The sequence below is a fragment of the Manis pentadactyla genome, chromosome 1, assembly GCF_030020395.1.
Source record: "Manis pentadactyla isolate mManPen7 chromosome 1, mManPen7.hap1, whole genome shotgun sequence".
Taxonomy (NCBI): Eukaryota; Metazoa; Chordata; class Mammalia; order Pholidota; family Manidae; genus Manis; species Manis pentadactyla.
The window spans coordinates 229,643,286-229,655,516 of NC_080019.1; the positions used below are offsets into that span (position 1 = coordinate 229,643,286).

The 12,231-nt window shown below is 48.8% G+C and overlaps 1 protein-coding gene across 4 annotated transcripts in view; it reads right to left on the reverse strand.

Moving 5' to 3' along the window:
• Positions 1–12,223, reverse strand: part of ABHD6 (abhydrolase domain containing 6, acylglycerol lipase) — a 48,560-nt gene extending 36,337 nt beyond the window's left edge. The window contains exons 1-2 of one of the 4 annotated variants that reach the window (XM_036877770.2): positions 12,088–12,216; positions 1,375–1,447 (exon numbers count right to left, since the gene is read on the reverse strand). The gene's annotated coding sequence lies outside the window, so the exon portion shown is untranslated. Of the gene's footprint in view, positions 1–1,374; positions 1,448–10,983; positions 11,239–11,289; positions 12,057–12,087 lie in introns of those variants that run through there. The other 3 variants (XM_036877773.2, XM_036877772.2, XM_036877777.2) reach the window with 3 other exon arrangements.
• Between the last annotated feature and the right edge of the window lie 8 nt (positions 12,224–12,231).

Consider the following 12,231-nt stretch of genomic DNA (forward strand, 5'->3'; position numbering starts at 1 on the left):
AATGCTCTCCTCTCTCCCCCTGGATATTCCCATAATGCTCTCCTCTCTCCCCCTGGATATTCCCATAATGCTCTCCTCTCTCTCCTGATAATCCCGTGATGTTCTCCTCACTCTCTCCCCTGTCATTCCCAACATGCTCTCCTCACTGTCTTCTTCTGTGAGTTCCCCATTCCTACATCTTCCACCACTCCCTTCTGAAGGGAATTAGAAAATCAACATACCTGGCTAGAACTTCCTTCCAGACTTTTCCGAAAAACCTGCTTGACCACCCCCAGGACCCAACAGTCCCACAATGTCTTGGACACATCTCTCCCCCTTCTCTGGACTCACTCATTTCCACCAGTAGCCTCCCCACCAGTCCGGCCTCCCCGACTCTGATGCACGTCTCATTCTCCCCTCTCCTGCTACGCAGTGGTGGAGGGGAGCCAGCACTGCAGCCAAGTTGCCTGAACCTAGACAAACTGTGCTTTTCAGTGCATGACTATTTAATGTAAATTAATGAAATAAAATTGAAAGTACAGTTTTTTTAGTCATGTCTGTCACATTTTAACTGCTTGGTAGACACATCTGAATACCAGCTGCTATACCGGACAGCACAGCTTTAGGGGGTTTATACCCCTGAAAGCCTGTTGCAACCAATTCCTTAGGCCAGTTTGGTTCAACATTTACTAGGAATGCTGGGTGGAAAGAAAACTCCCCACCAGGCGTGAGACTTTGTATGGGTCAGTCCACAGCTCCCTCGGCCACCAGCCCAGGTCCAGGTCCTCATTTCTGTCTGCTCCCATTTCTGCCACATCCCAGCCCTTCTACCACCAGCTGCTGCAGAAAGCTTCTCCGTCTACCCCCAGGATGAGGCTGCTCAGCCTGATGTGACCTCCGACCACTCCATTTGATCCCAATTCAACCTCCTGGTCCAGACTCCCCATCTCTGCCTATACCCCAAATAGCCAACTTGTGTCCCCATGCAAGCCCCATACAACCACATGCTCCACCTTTCCTTACCCCTTCACGTCTCATGTCCTGGCTGCCTGATGGGCTCCTGTCTCCCTTCAGGGCTGACTCGAGTGTCACACAGGCCCCCACAGGCCCGGGTCTTCTGGACTCTTCAATCTCAGAGCCCTGCTCCTGGCACTGTCTTTGAGAACTGCCTGCAGCTGTTTGTAGGGGTCTTTGGGGGTGCATTACCTGAACTGTGAAAAGATTCAGGTGCCCAAACCCTCCCACCAGACCTGCCGAAACCAGAGAAAGCACCCACCACAGGCCGGCCTGCAGAGGGGTTTCTGGGAAGCTTCCAGAGGAGGTCAGGCTCATTAAGGGCTGCTTTCCATTTTTTTTTTTTTTTTGTAATCTGTGGTGTTAAAAATCTCTACTCACTCGTCAAAGAGTGCAGCCTTCTTTTTCTCAACTGCTCCAGCTCTTGGCTCTGGCAGAAGCTGAAAATGAGATTCTGGAATCACAAGAAAGGAAATGACAAAGTATTAAATCATATTAGGGAATATGAATGAAGTGCTAACAGCCAGGCAAAATTGCTGGCACAGCTGGAGGCAGAGCGCTGTCCTCCTTGGCTCAAGCAAAGTGCAAACACGCTGCAGCTTAAGCGACCTGCACAAAGCGGAAGCCTGTGCGACAGGGAGCTGGGCCTAGCAGGGCGTGAAGGAGGAAGTCCGTGGGGGGCGCGCAAAGCCGGGGGGTGAGCTGGTGATTTCTGCACTGCGCGGGTGAGAAAGGAACCACGGGGAGCGGGTTAGGGCGGAAGGGGCTCTGAGGCCTACAGACGTAAGAGCTGCAAACAAAGGTGAAAACTCTCCTCTTCCATCTGGGATGAGGGTTCTCCTAAAAGTTGTCCCCAGAAATAAAGGAGTGAGAGGGAGGTGGTAACCGACAAGCAAGGATAATGCTTCTACCAGAGGCCAGCGAGGGGACCTCACAGCTCAAAAATGGGGCTGGACAGAGCAGGGAGGCCCCGGCAAAGGCCCAACGGCAGGGGAAGGAGGGGCCAGGTGAGGGAAAGGAAATCCGCAAAACCCCAAATTCTCTCAGAGGGTGCAGAAAGTTAGGCATCAGAAAAATAAAACCATGAATGTTCCAGAAGAAAACCTGAGAACTCTGTTCTAAAATATCTCCACGGGGACAGACTTTGCAAATAAGATATAAAACCCAGAGCAGCCTCATCCCTGGGGTAGACGGAGAAGGTTCCTGAGGCGGCTGGTGGCAGAAGGGCTGGGATGTAACAAAATGATTAATAAAGTCTTTGGATAAAAATATTTGTAATTGTCCACATGGAAAGAGATACCAGGAACAAGATTCAAATTTGTCAATAAATATCAGAGGCAACATCATATCGAAAATTACCGAGTATCATAATTCTTCCAAGTGGTAAAGATACCTCAAGGCTGGGCATAGAAGCCATAGGGCATAAATCTGCAAAGAAGTAAAAAGCTAACCTTTTCAAAGAATATTGCTTCTCTCTCACTTACCAACTTAACATTTCCCTGTATGGCCCCGGAAGATGACTGGTTAGCCAGAGACGGGTAAGATTCCTCCAGGGAGGAACAACCTAAGACAGGCACAGTCGCAGGGGGGCCATCAGGTGAGAAATTGGGGACCAATAGAGGTGAGGCTTAGAACCTCACCCCCCCTGTTCTGAGAGAAATCTTCTGCATACGTGGATGTTTTGTTTCCCTTGTCTAGCTCAGATTAATACTTAGTCTATAGGCACAGACCTGATCATCTACATTTGCCCTCTTACAGCACTAAACTATGTTTTCTACCTTTATCTTGCATCAACCTACCACTTCAGCATTTTATTAAAAATAGTAATAATAATAATAAGGGAGAAATGTGGGATTCACATATAAATCAAGTATAAAAATCCAACGAATAATCATATCTGACCTGATTGTTTATAGTTCATGAAGCGTGATCAAAACCGAAAGTTTCTGTGATGACTGCCCTTGCACTGTTCACCATGTAAGAACTTATTCACTATGTAAGAACTTGTTCACCATGTAAGAACTTGTTCATTATGCTTCAGAAGATTGGAGACTGTTGAGAATTAGGCTTGGGGTTGATTAATGATTGTGCATTGAGTCCCCCCCACCAAAAAAATATGTGTGTGTGTATATATATATATGCAGAAAAACATATGAAGCCAAAGATATGACAAAAAGTTCAACATCACTGGTCATTAAAAAAAATAAAAAGAAAGCAAAACAAAAAAACAAAACAAAACAAAATATCAGAGGCAACAGACTTAATTTCCTTAATGTATAAAGGGCTCCTATCAATAACAACAACAAAATCTAATAGGAAAACAGGCAAATGATCTGAATGGATAACTTACCAAAATACAAATGACTCAAACATATAAAAAGATGCTCCATCTCACTTCTAATAAGAGAAATGCAAATTAAATCCACAAGGTGCCTGTGATCTTTATTCACCATAGTGGCAAAGAACACAAAGTTAACAGGCTGTGTTGCTAAGGCTGTGGGGGAAATAATGGGCCACTTTACATTCCCATCAAGGACTCTATGGATGGCAATTTGGCAAATTCTGCAGCAGTGGAAGATGGACATACCCTTGACCTAACAATCTCACTTCTAGGAATTTATGTTTATACCTAACATGTGAAAAGATGTTTGTGCAAGATTGTTACAGTATTATTCATCTTGGCAAAATTCAAAATAACTCCATGCCCACTTATAGGGGAAACCTGTTCAATAAATGCTGGTATAGCCATTTGCAGCAACATGGATGGAGCTACAGGACATTATGCTCAGTGAACTAAGCCAGGTGGAGAAAGACAAGGGCCAAATGATTTCCCTCATTTGTGGAGTATAACAATGAAGCAAAACTGAAGGAACAAAACAGCCGCAGACTCACAGACTCCAAGAAGGAACTAGCAGTTACCAAAGGGGAGGGGTGGGGAGGGCGGCTGGGGAGGGAGGGAGGGAGGGAGAAGGGGACTGAGGGGTATTATGTTTAGTACACATGGGGTGAGGGGTCACGGGGAGGACAGTGTAGCACAGAGAAGGCACATAGTGAACCTGCGGCATCTTACTACACTGATGGACAGTGACTGCATTGGGGTACAGGTAGGGACTTGATAATATGGGTGAATGTAGCAACCACATTGTTTTTTCATGTGAAACCTTCATAAGAGGGTATATCAATAATACGTAAATAAATAAATAAATGCTGGTATAGCTTTATAGAGGAGTAATATGTATAGCCACTAAATAAAAATGAAACTAAATATAAGCCACTAAAATAAGGAGTATTTAGTTTTTAGTTTTAAATTTGTCTCTACGGGTAATGACCTCCCAGGTACATTGCTAACTTTAAAAAGCAAAGAGCAGTAGAGAGTGGATAAAATAACACTTCTTGCTTTAAAGGAAAGAGACGGAGGGAGAAATATGACATGCTTATACATGTGTGCAATGTTTCTGGATGGATACACAAGAAACTCATCATGGCTGGCACTAGGAAGGGAAACTGAGGCTAGGGGAGATGAGGGAGACTTTTCACTGATACCCTTTTGTGCCTTTTGAACTGCTACCAACGTGCATGTATAATGTAAGGTTATTTAATTTAAAAATATAATATAAACTCCTCAAATAAAATGGTCTATCCTGTGCTGTCCAATGCAGTAGCCACTAGCCACAAGGGCCTGTTTAAATTTAAATGGATCAAAATTAAATAAAATTTAAAATTCAGTTCCTCAACTATACTAGGTACATTTCAGGTACTCAATAGCCACATGCAACTAGTGGCTCGCATGTGGGACAGCAAAACTAGAGATCGTTTCATTCTCAATAGTGCAAGTTCTACTGGCCAGTCCTGGACGGGGTGCTAGTTACAAAGACCCATTAGAGACAGCAACCAAACCTTAGCTGTTTCTCTAAGAAACAGAAACGTGGAGGACTCCTGCCCTGTGAGGCTGTCTAAAGGTCAAGTCAGAAACTTCAGTCCTCAAGGGTCAGAGCTCAGCACTGTAAGAGGTAAGATAAGACTTTCCCATCTTGGAACCACACTCACTGCCAGAATAAGCCAGAAATTCGCATGTCCTCTGCTGCTAAGGGAAAGGAACTGATAGAAGATTCACTCTGTCCTGCTTGCTTCACACCAGAACACTAGAAAATGGTTCCCCATGGGCATTCTTGCTCAAGAACCAGCCAAGCCCACAGCCCCCTCCCTGGTTCTGCCGCCTGGGGCAGCACTACAGGCAAGGAAATAGCCTGGCCAGTCTGGCCTGTGGGCAGAGCATCAGAACCAGAAAACCCTGCTACCCAATCCTCCGGAGGTGAGACGAGGCAGAGGAGGGGGAGGCTGGCGTTCCATCGGGGACTCAGCCGGAAGGCAGGTGGCTTATGCACCCTGCGGCATGTCATCCAAAATATCGTACTGGCCCAGAAGCAAAGCAGTGAATAGGAACACGTGCCCTGATCTACTTCACACCTTCAGAACATCAGCCTCAGGGGCCAACGTGGGGGCTACGGTGATCATCTGAAATAACCACCTGCTTGAAATCATGTTTACCACAGAAATACAGGCCGGTCTCCTGGATGAAAGGCAGGCCAAAAGCCACTCAGCCTCTTACCTCCAAGGACCCCAGTCTTCGGGCTCTTGAGGAGCCCAAAACAAGCTCTGATTCGAGCACCTCTCTCTGAGTTAGTGCAAATAAATGCACACGCTGTCATCAGCTGAGGTCTTAGAGGTAAAGTGCTAGAAAGAGCATCACATAAATGACTATTTTCCACATGACTGAAAGGAATTAAAGTAGCCCTCTACAGGGCTGTGCCACGGCAGGGAGCCTAAAATAGAACCTCAGCAGCCAAATGCAGTCTCGCATTGCCTGCATCTATGTTCCTAAGGAAAAGGAAAAGCAAGGAGATTAAAGAGGATTTATAAAGGAGATAAAGTTGGTCTATGGTATTTTCTAACTGCAGGAACAAAGCCGGAGTTAAACAAAAGGAGCCCTGTTATAAATAAACAGCTGCCAGGTTTCTAGCCGGCAAGATTTCTGGTTCCCAGCAGGAGGTCCAGGACCCTCTGTGAGTTGTCCCCACCTTCTTTCTAGCTAGAATCCCTTCTCCAGAGATCTCTGTAACGCAGGAGAATCAGCATTTAGGAAGGGCGGCATGTGGTAAAGCCACTCGCACATTTTCATAGTTAAGAATAAAATGCAGTTTTGTTCAGAACGCCATCCGTATAAACACAAAAAAATCAAATCTATCTTAAAGGCACTAGTAGTTACTGAACAAAATCCAGGTTACAATGGCAATCTTGTGCTAACTCTTCGGAGAAAATATAACTCTCATGTGGACTGTCTCATAGTATGATAAACCCTTCCCGTTAAAATTTGGTTATCACATTGCTATCATAAAGAGGAATTTTGCAAGAATATCATATTGATTCCTCATGGGTCTCTTAAGCTGTGGATGTTCCTGGCAGCTGGCCTGATGCCGGGGTTAAAATAGCCGGGGGGAGAGGGCAGGGGACGCAGGAGGAAAGGGACCTAAGTTTGCAAGTGGCAAGGGCTTTAATGAGTATTGCCCTCTTATGATGACTTCTGCTGCCCCTCTGCAGCCGAGAATCCTGGGGGGGACGCAGACGCGAGACACGCTGATGACCTGGCCGTCTGGTGTCTTTACCTGAACTGGCTTTCTATTTTTCTGCATGCCCCCTACTCTCTCCACCTGGAAGATACCCTCAACCTAGCCCAGGTTCCCCTTTACAAATCCTCTGGCAGACCTGGGATGGGTCCTCAGAGAACCTTCCCTCAGCAGCCCCACCACAGGGCCCACTTCATTCTCTGTGCGCAGGGTTATTTTGCCAGAATGCTCTCTCATGCATTTGAGATTTCTGCCCTGCCCCTGGCGGGCACTCGGTAAAAGGAAACAGTAAGCTGGAAGGGCATGAATCACAGGGCCACAGCAGGCCATTCTTTCACTCTGTTCGTTACGGCCACCAACAGAATGAATGCTCCCCATCAGGGTCATGTAGTCTTAGGGACTTTGGTCCATATGGGAAGCTGAGACCCAGAGAGGGTAGCAAGCAAGCTGCTTAATGTCACCCAGCTCTTCTCTTCCATCCCCCAGTCCACTGGTGGTGCACAGTGACCCTCAGCACGACACGGAAGACCACGTAGGATTTGGTGCCTCCCACCTCTCAGACATCACCCACTTCTATCACACTCCCCATTCCTCTTCTTCCCCTGAATGATCTACAATCCCTGACACGTCATGTTTTTCACACCTCCAAGGCTTTGTGTCACACGCTTCCTTGGCCCTGGCATGCCTTTTCCCTCTCCTGCCTGGTGAGCTCCAAGCCTTGGCTGGGAAAGCGTCACCCTGTGTAAATGCTACTGGGGGTTCAGTTTCATGGCTCCATAACCTGGGTTCAAACCTATGCTCGGCCACCGATCAGCTGTATGACCTTGACAAGTCACTGACGCTGCCTCACTGTGGGGACAAATGAGACGGTGCCCGGAGACGGCTCAAGGCAGTGACTGGCGGACACCAGGTGCTCACTTGGCACAGCAGGGAGGACCGTGCCTGCTCTCCCGGGCCAGGCTGGGGGCCCTGCCACACCTGTCACCCGGCAGGGCCACGATGCTCAGGTGTTTGGGTCTGCAGGTAGGTCTGTGTTGTTACCTTTCTACTCCCAAGTCTAGCCCATAGCTCAGCTCCCCAGTAAGGCTTGAATCCTGTTCCAAGTACATCACAAGGAAAACACCCAATACCAGCCACCATATAGCCACAGCTTCTGGAATACGGCTTCAGAGCAAAGGCTGCTGCTGTTGCTCTAGGTAATTCCTTAACAAGAGCACCTCTGCCCACGTCTCAGGCGGGCCGCCCTGTTCCCGAGTGGGCGGCTTGCTTCAGCCCCAGTGCATCCAGCCACAGGCACCGCCTCCAGGATCAGGATGCCTGGAATATGATGCAGAGGGTCTCTGAGGCTCTGCTTTAGGAGAGTACCTTGATCGTCTTTGAAGAGGCAACTACATCCAAGCTAAGAGAGGACTTTGGTTTGGAAAAATTATGTCCAGATCAGGTTTCTCCACTGTGCCACGGTTGACATTTGGGACCGAACAATTTTGTTGTTGCAGGGCCCTGACTTGTGCATGATAGGCTCCTGGCAGCATCCCGAGCCTTGACCCACTGGATGCTACCCCCAAGTTGTGACAAGCCAAAATGTCTCCAGATGCTTCCAAATGCCCTCTGGGAGGCAAAGATGACCTCAGTGGAGCACTCTTCTAGAGCAAGTGGGTGCACTCAACCCCAGCCCTGGATTTATTACTGCAGTAAATCGAGGAACATCTTAGCCACTCACTGTATTTACCTTGAAACACTGCCTTCTAGTCCTCAGGGAATTTTTTTTTTAACTTCACAGTCTTGAAAGCAGTTGTTCTGCGCATTAGAATCCCCTGAGAGCTTTTTAAAAGTACAGATTCCTGGGCCTCAGCCCCGGAGATTCAGATTCACCTGGCCTGGAACAGAGGCCAGGCATGGGTATAAAATGTTAAGTTCCAAAGGCAGTTCTAGCAGGCAGTCAAGGTGGAGACGCACTGCTGGAGAAACTTCATTTGACTTCACCCTCTCCCCCATTGTTGCAATCTGACAGTGTTAAAAGCAGTGAGCCAGACAGCCAAAATGAGGCTAGGGGGATTTAATAACATCCGTGTTCTTCATCAATGAAACATCCTCTGCCCACCCCATTTCTTGGCCTGCAGATGGCTTGCTAGAAAGAATGGAACTTACTCCATAATCGAGCAGCTTTGCCACGGCTTTACAGATCTAAACAGCGCCATCCCACACAACTTTCTGCAAAGACGTAAATGTTCTCTATCTCCTCTGCCAATGTGGGAGACCCAGGCCACAGGTGGCTATCTGGCCCTTGAAATGTGGCTAGTGTGATGGGAGAAAAGAATTTTGAATTTTATTTAATATTAATTATTTTGAATTTAAAGGGCCACAGTATTGGATAGTACAAGAAGCGATTCTGTCTTACAGTATCATGGAAATTAAGAAAAGTCTCATAGCCTGCTAAACTCCACAAAACTGTGACATTTACAAAAAGGTGTGCCTTACAATGTTTAAATGCAACAGCCTTTAAATTATCAAACAGGTTGATAACTTATTTCAATAAAGAATCAATTTAGGAGAAATTTTTAAATAATTTTTTTTCAACCTGCAGAACTAGCCTCCCAGCATAGTGCAAACACTTAGCTTTGAGGAGTACACCCTGGCCCTACTGAACGCTCATCACTGTAATAATTATTCTAGTCACCAAAATAACCAGGAGTTGGTAAAGAACATGATGCAGGGGATCTGATTTTGACTCTTAGGTGCTTACTTACTAGCTTGGTAGGATAAAACACTCACCCTTGCATTTTTTTCCCCTCCAAATCCAAAGATAACCTTTGATACGAACCCCTTGCCCCCAAGATAGGCCTGAACCACCACACCCAGCAAATCAAGGTCACGGCTAAGAGCAAGTTTTTTTCCCCCTCCTATCATCAAGTTTCAAAAGTACTTACAATTGCACAAACTGTATTCACACATTCACTCTAGGTGTGCAGAATCACACAGAACTCAAAGCTTATGAACTTTTAAAGCTTAAATATAGAAAGGCAATCTGCCTCATTGCAAGAGCAATGGATGGTTTAGAGTTTAAACAGCCTCATTGGCCTTTCTAAGCACAAACGTACACAAAATGCTTACATCTTCTTGGGCTGAACTCCGTCGGCCCACCTCTAAACAGAGTCACTGTGAGCCATTTAGATGATAATTTAGTATTTCACCAGTGATTCAAAGTAGTGGTCAGCTGTCAGTCACTCTTCATAATAGCTGATGCTTATTGAGTGTTTACCACTCATGTCGGGCTCTGTGCTTTATCTAAACCACTGCCTTCTGAAGCGGGTGCCAGAAGTGGAGGCTCAGAGAGGTTAGATAACTGGCCCTTGGCCACACAGCAAGCAAGAGGTAGAGGTGGAATTAGGACCCAAATCTTTCTTACTTTCTGGTGGGAATCCTTTGGATTATTAACAAAACCAAACATGTAATTACAGTGTTAGGTGCCATGCTGAGCCACACTCCCTGTGACCAGGCTGCACTTCAATAAAGGGACTCGGGTCCTGCAGGCTTCACAAATCCCAAGCCTATTCCTACTTTGGAAACCACCTACCCCCCATATTCCAAGGAACCATCTCTCTCTCTCTCTGAGCTGGGGCTTCACCAGGCAGGTGGGAAGAAGGGTATTGGGGTGCGCTTCTGATTCTGCCAGCACAGCTACACTCAAGAGGACAAGGCAAACACATGCGGTAGGATTTCCAAAATGTCCCTGTGCGGGTAGAAAGTAGCGGATCCCAATTACAGGATCCCAGGAGAAAAAGGAACAGCTCTCAGTTGGGGGCAGGGGAACAGTCAGCAGAGTGTTTCTGGAGGGGACAGCCGAGCTGGAGCCTAAGGGGGAGGTAAGACTGAAATATCAGATTCCAAGGAGGGCATGCCCCAAGGAGGGAACAGCCTGAACAGGGCAGCAGAGGGACAGAACGCATGTTGATTGGCCTGGTTACAGCAAAGGAAGCAGGGAGGAAGGGGGAGGTCAGGATGCAAAGTGGGGACAGGGCAGGGTCTCCAGGGGCCTAGGCTGATGGGCTGGAGCAGCATACGGAGCCCAGGAGGTACCCATTGACCATCCCATGGCCTGTTTTGCATCCCATCCCATGGGTGGCATGGAGCAAGTCCCTTCTCCTCCCTGGGCTCCAGTCTTCTCTAGGAGGACTCCCAGGACCCCTTACTGGCCTGAGAACCTAACGTTAGAAAAACAAATTGGTGCCTAAGAACACAGATTATTAATTTGTCTTATTTCTAACTTTCTGTATTATAAAAAATGTTGCTGATAAGAAGTTATTAGTTACCATTAGGTAAAAATAACTTTAATGGTTCAGAATGGGGGCTCTGAGGTCTGACTCACTGTGTGTCCTGGGAAGGGACCATCTCTGGAAGCCCCACTTCTTCCTCTGAGAAATGGGCAAGGGCACTGGTACCTCCCTGACGTGGCTGTTGGTGGTTCATCTTTTAAAGGAGTTTAGGACAGGGCCTGGCACCCAGGACTTGCTTATTCTGTCAGCTGTTATTAATAACAAACTATTTTTAATTCCCAGCCAGCCATTAGGGATTTCTGAGCAGGTAAGAGGTGAGACGAATGCTGGCCTCCAGTCCCAGTTGGGACCTCTTCTTAACCAGCCAGCCCCTGGGGAATAAAAAGGGCTCAACGTACACAGCCCTGGATGCACAGCCTCTAGACCTTCCGGCACCCTCTTCCTCCCTATCTCACTCGTCAGCTTGGCCGCCTCCACTCGTCTGCGGATGCAGGGGTGCAAATCAGGGGTGCACGTGCTCTGCCCTGCAGCGGGCATTACACAATCCGCATTTCCAGCGCTGCCAAAAAAATAGGGAAGGGGTAGGCGTGGGATGCTGGGGTTGCGGGTGGCACCGGCTGTCAGGATGGTTGGAGAGCCTCCAGACTCGTGGGTTGCCGGGAGAAGGGGGCGCCAAGGGCGAGGGATTTGGGGCAAGCTGAGGGAGAGGGGAGCTGAAGGGCTGCTGCGGGTAGCCACTGGCTGGGAAAGGTCTTGAGGGGTGCAGATTCTGGGGCAGACGCGGGGAGGTGACACGGACTGGGAGGGGGAGCTGCAGCCCCCTTTCCCAGAAGTGGGAGGCACGAGGGTGCGGGAGCCTCAAAACCACCACGGCGCTGGGAGAGGCACCCCGGAGCTGGTGCCGGTGCAGGCGGGGCAGGAGGAGAGGCTGCAGGGCCCGGACCCGACCTCACCTGCGGCGGGGCTTAGGGCGGCAGGCAGCCCGGCCCCGGAAGGTCGGGGGAACCGGGATTCGGGAACGGCAAAGCCATCCAAGCACCAGAAGGGCGTCGCAGGGGCTGCTGGCGGGGCGGCGGACGGAGCAGACCCGGGGGAGCAGGTCCCGACCTGTCCTGGCCCCGTGAGCGAAGTGGAGGGAGCCCCGGACACCCCTTCTGGGGGCACCCCCCGCCCCGCCCGCGCTCCCCTGACCTGACCTCAGCCTCTGGGGTCCCGCCGCTCGTTCCGGACGCGGGTGCTCGGCCCCAGCCCGCGGCTTACTCCCGGCACCCGCGCTCGCGCCTGCGCCGCCCTCGGTTCCCCGCGCCGGCTCCGCGGGACGCTTTAAAGGCGCGGCTCGC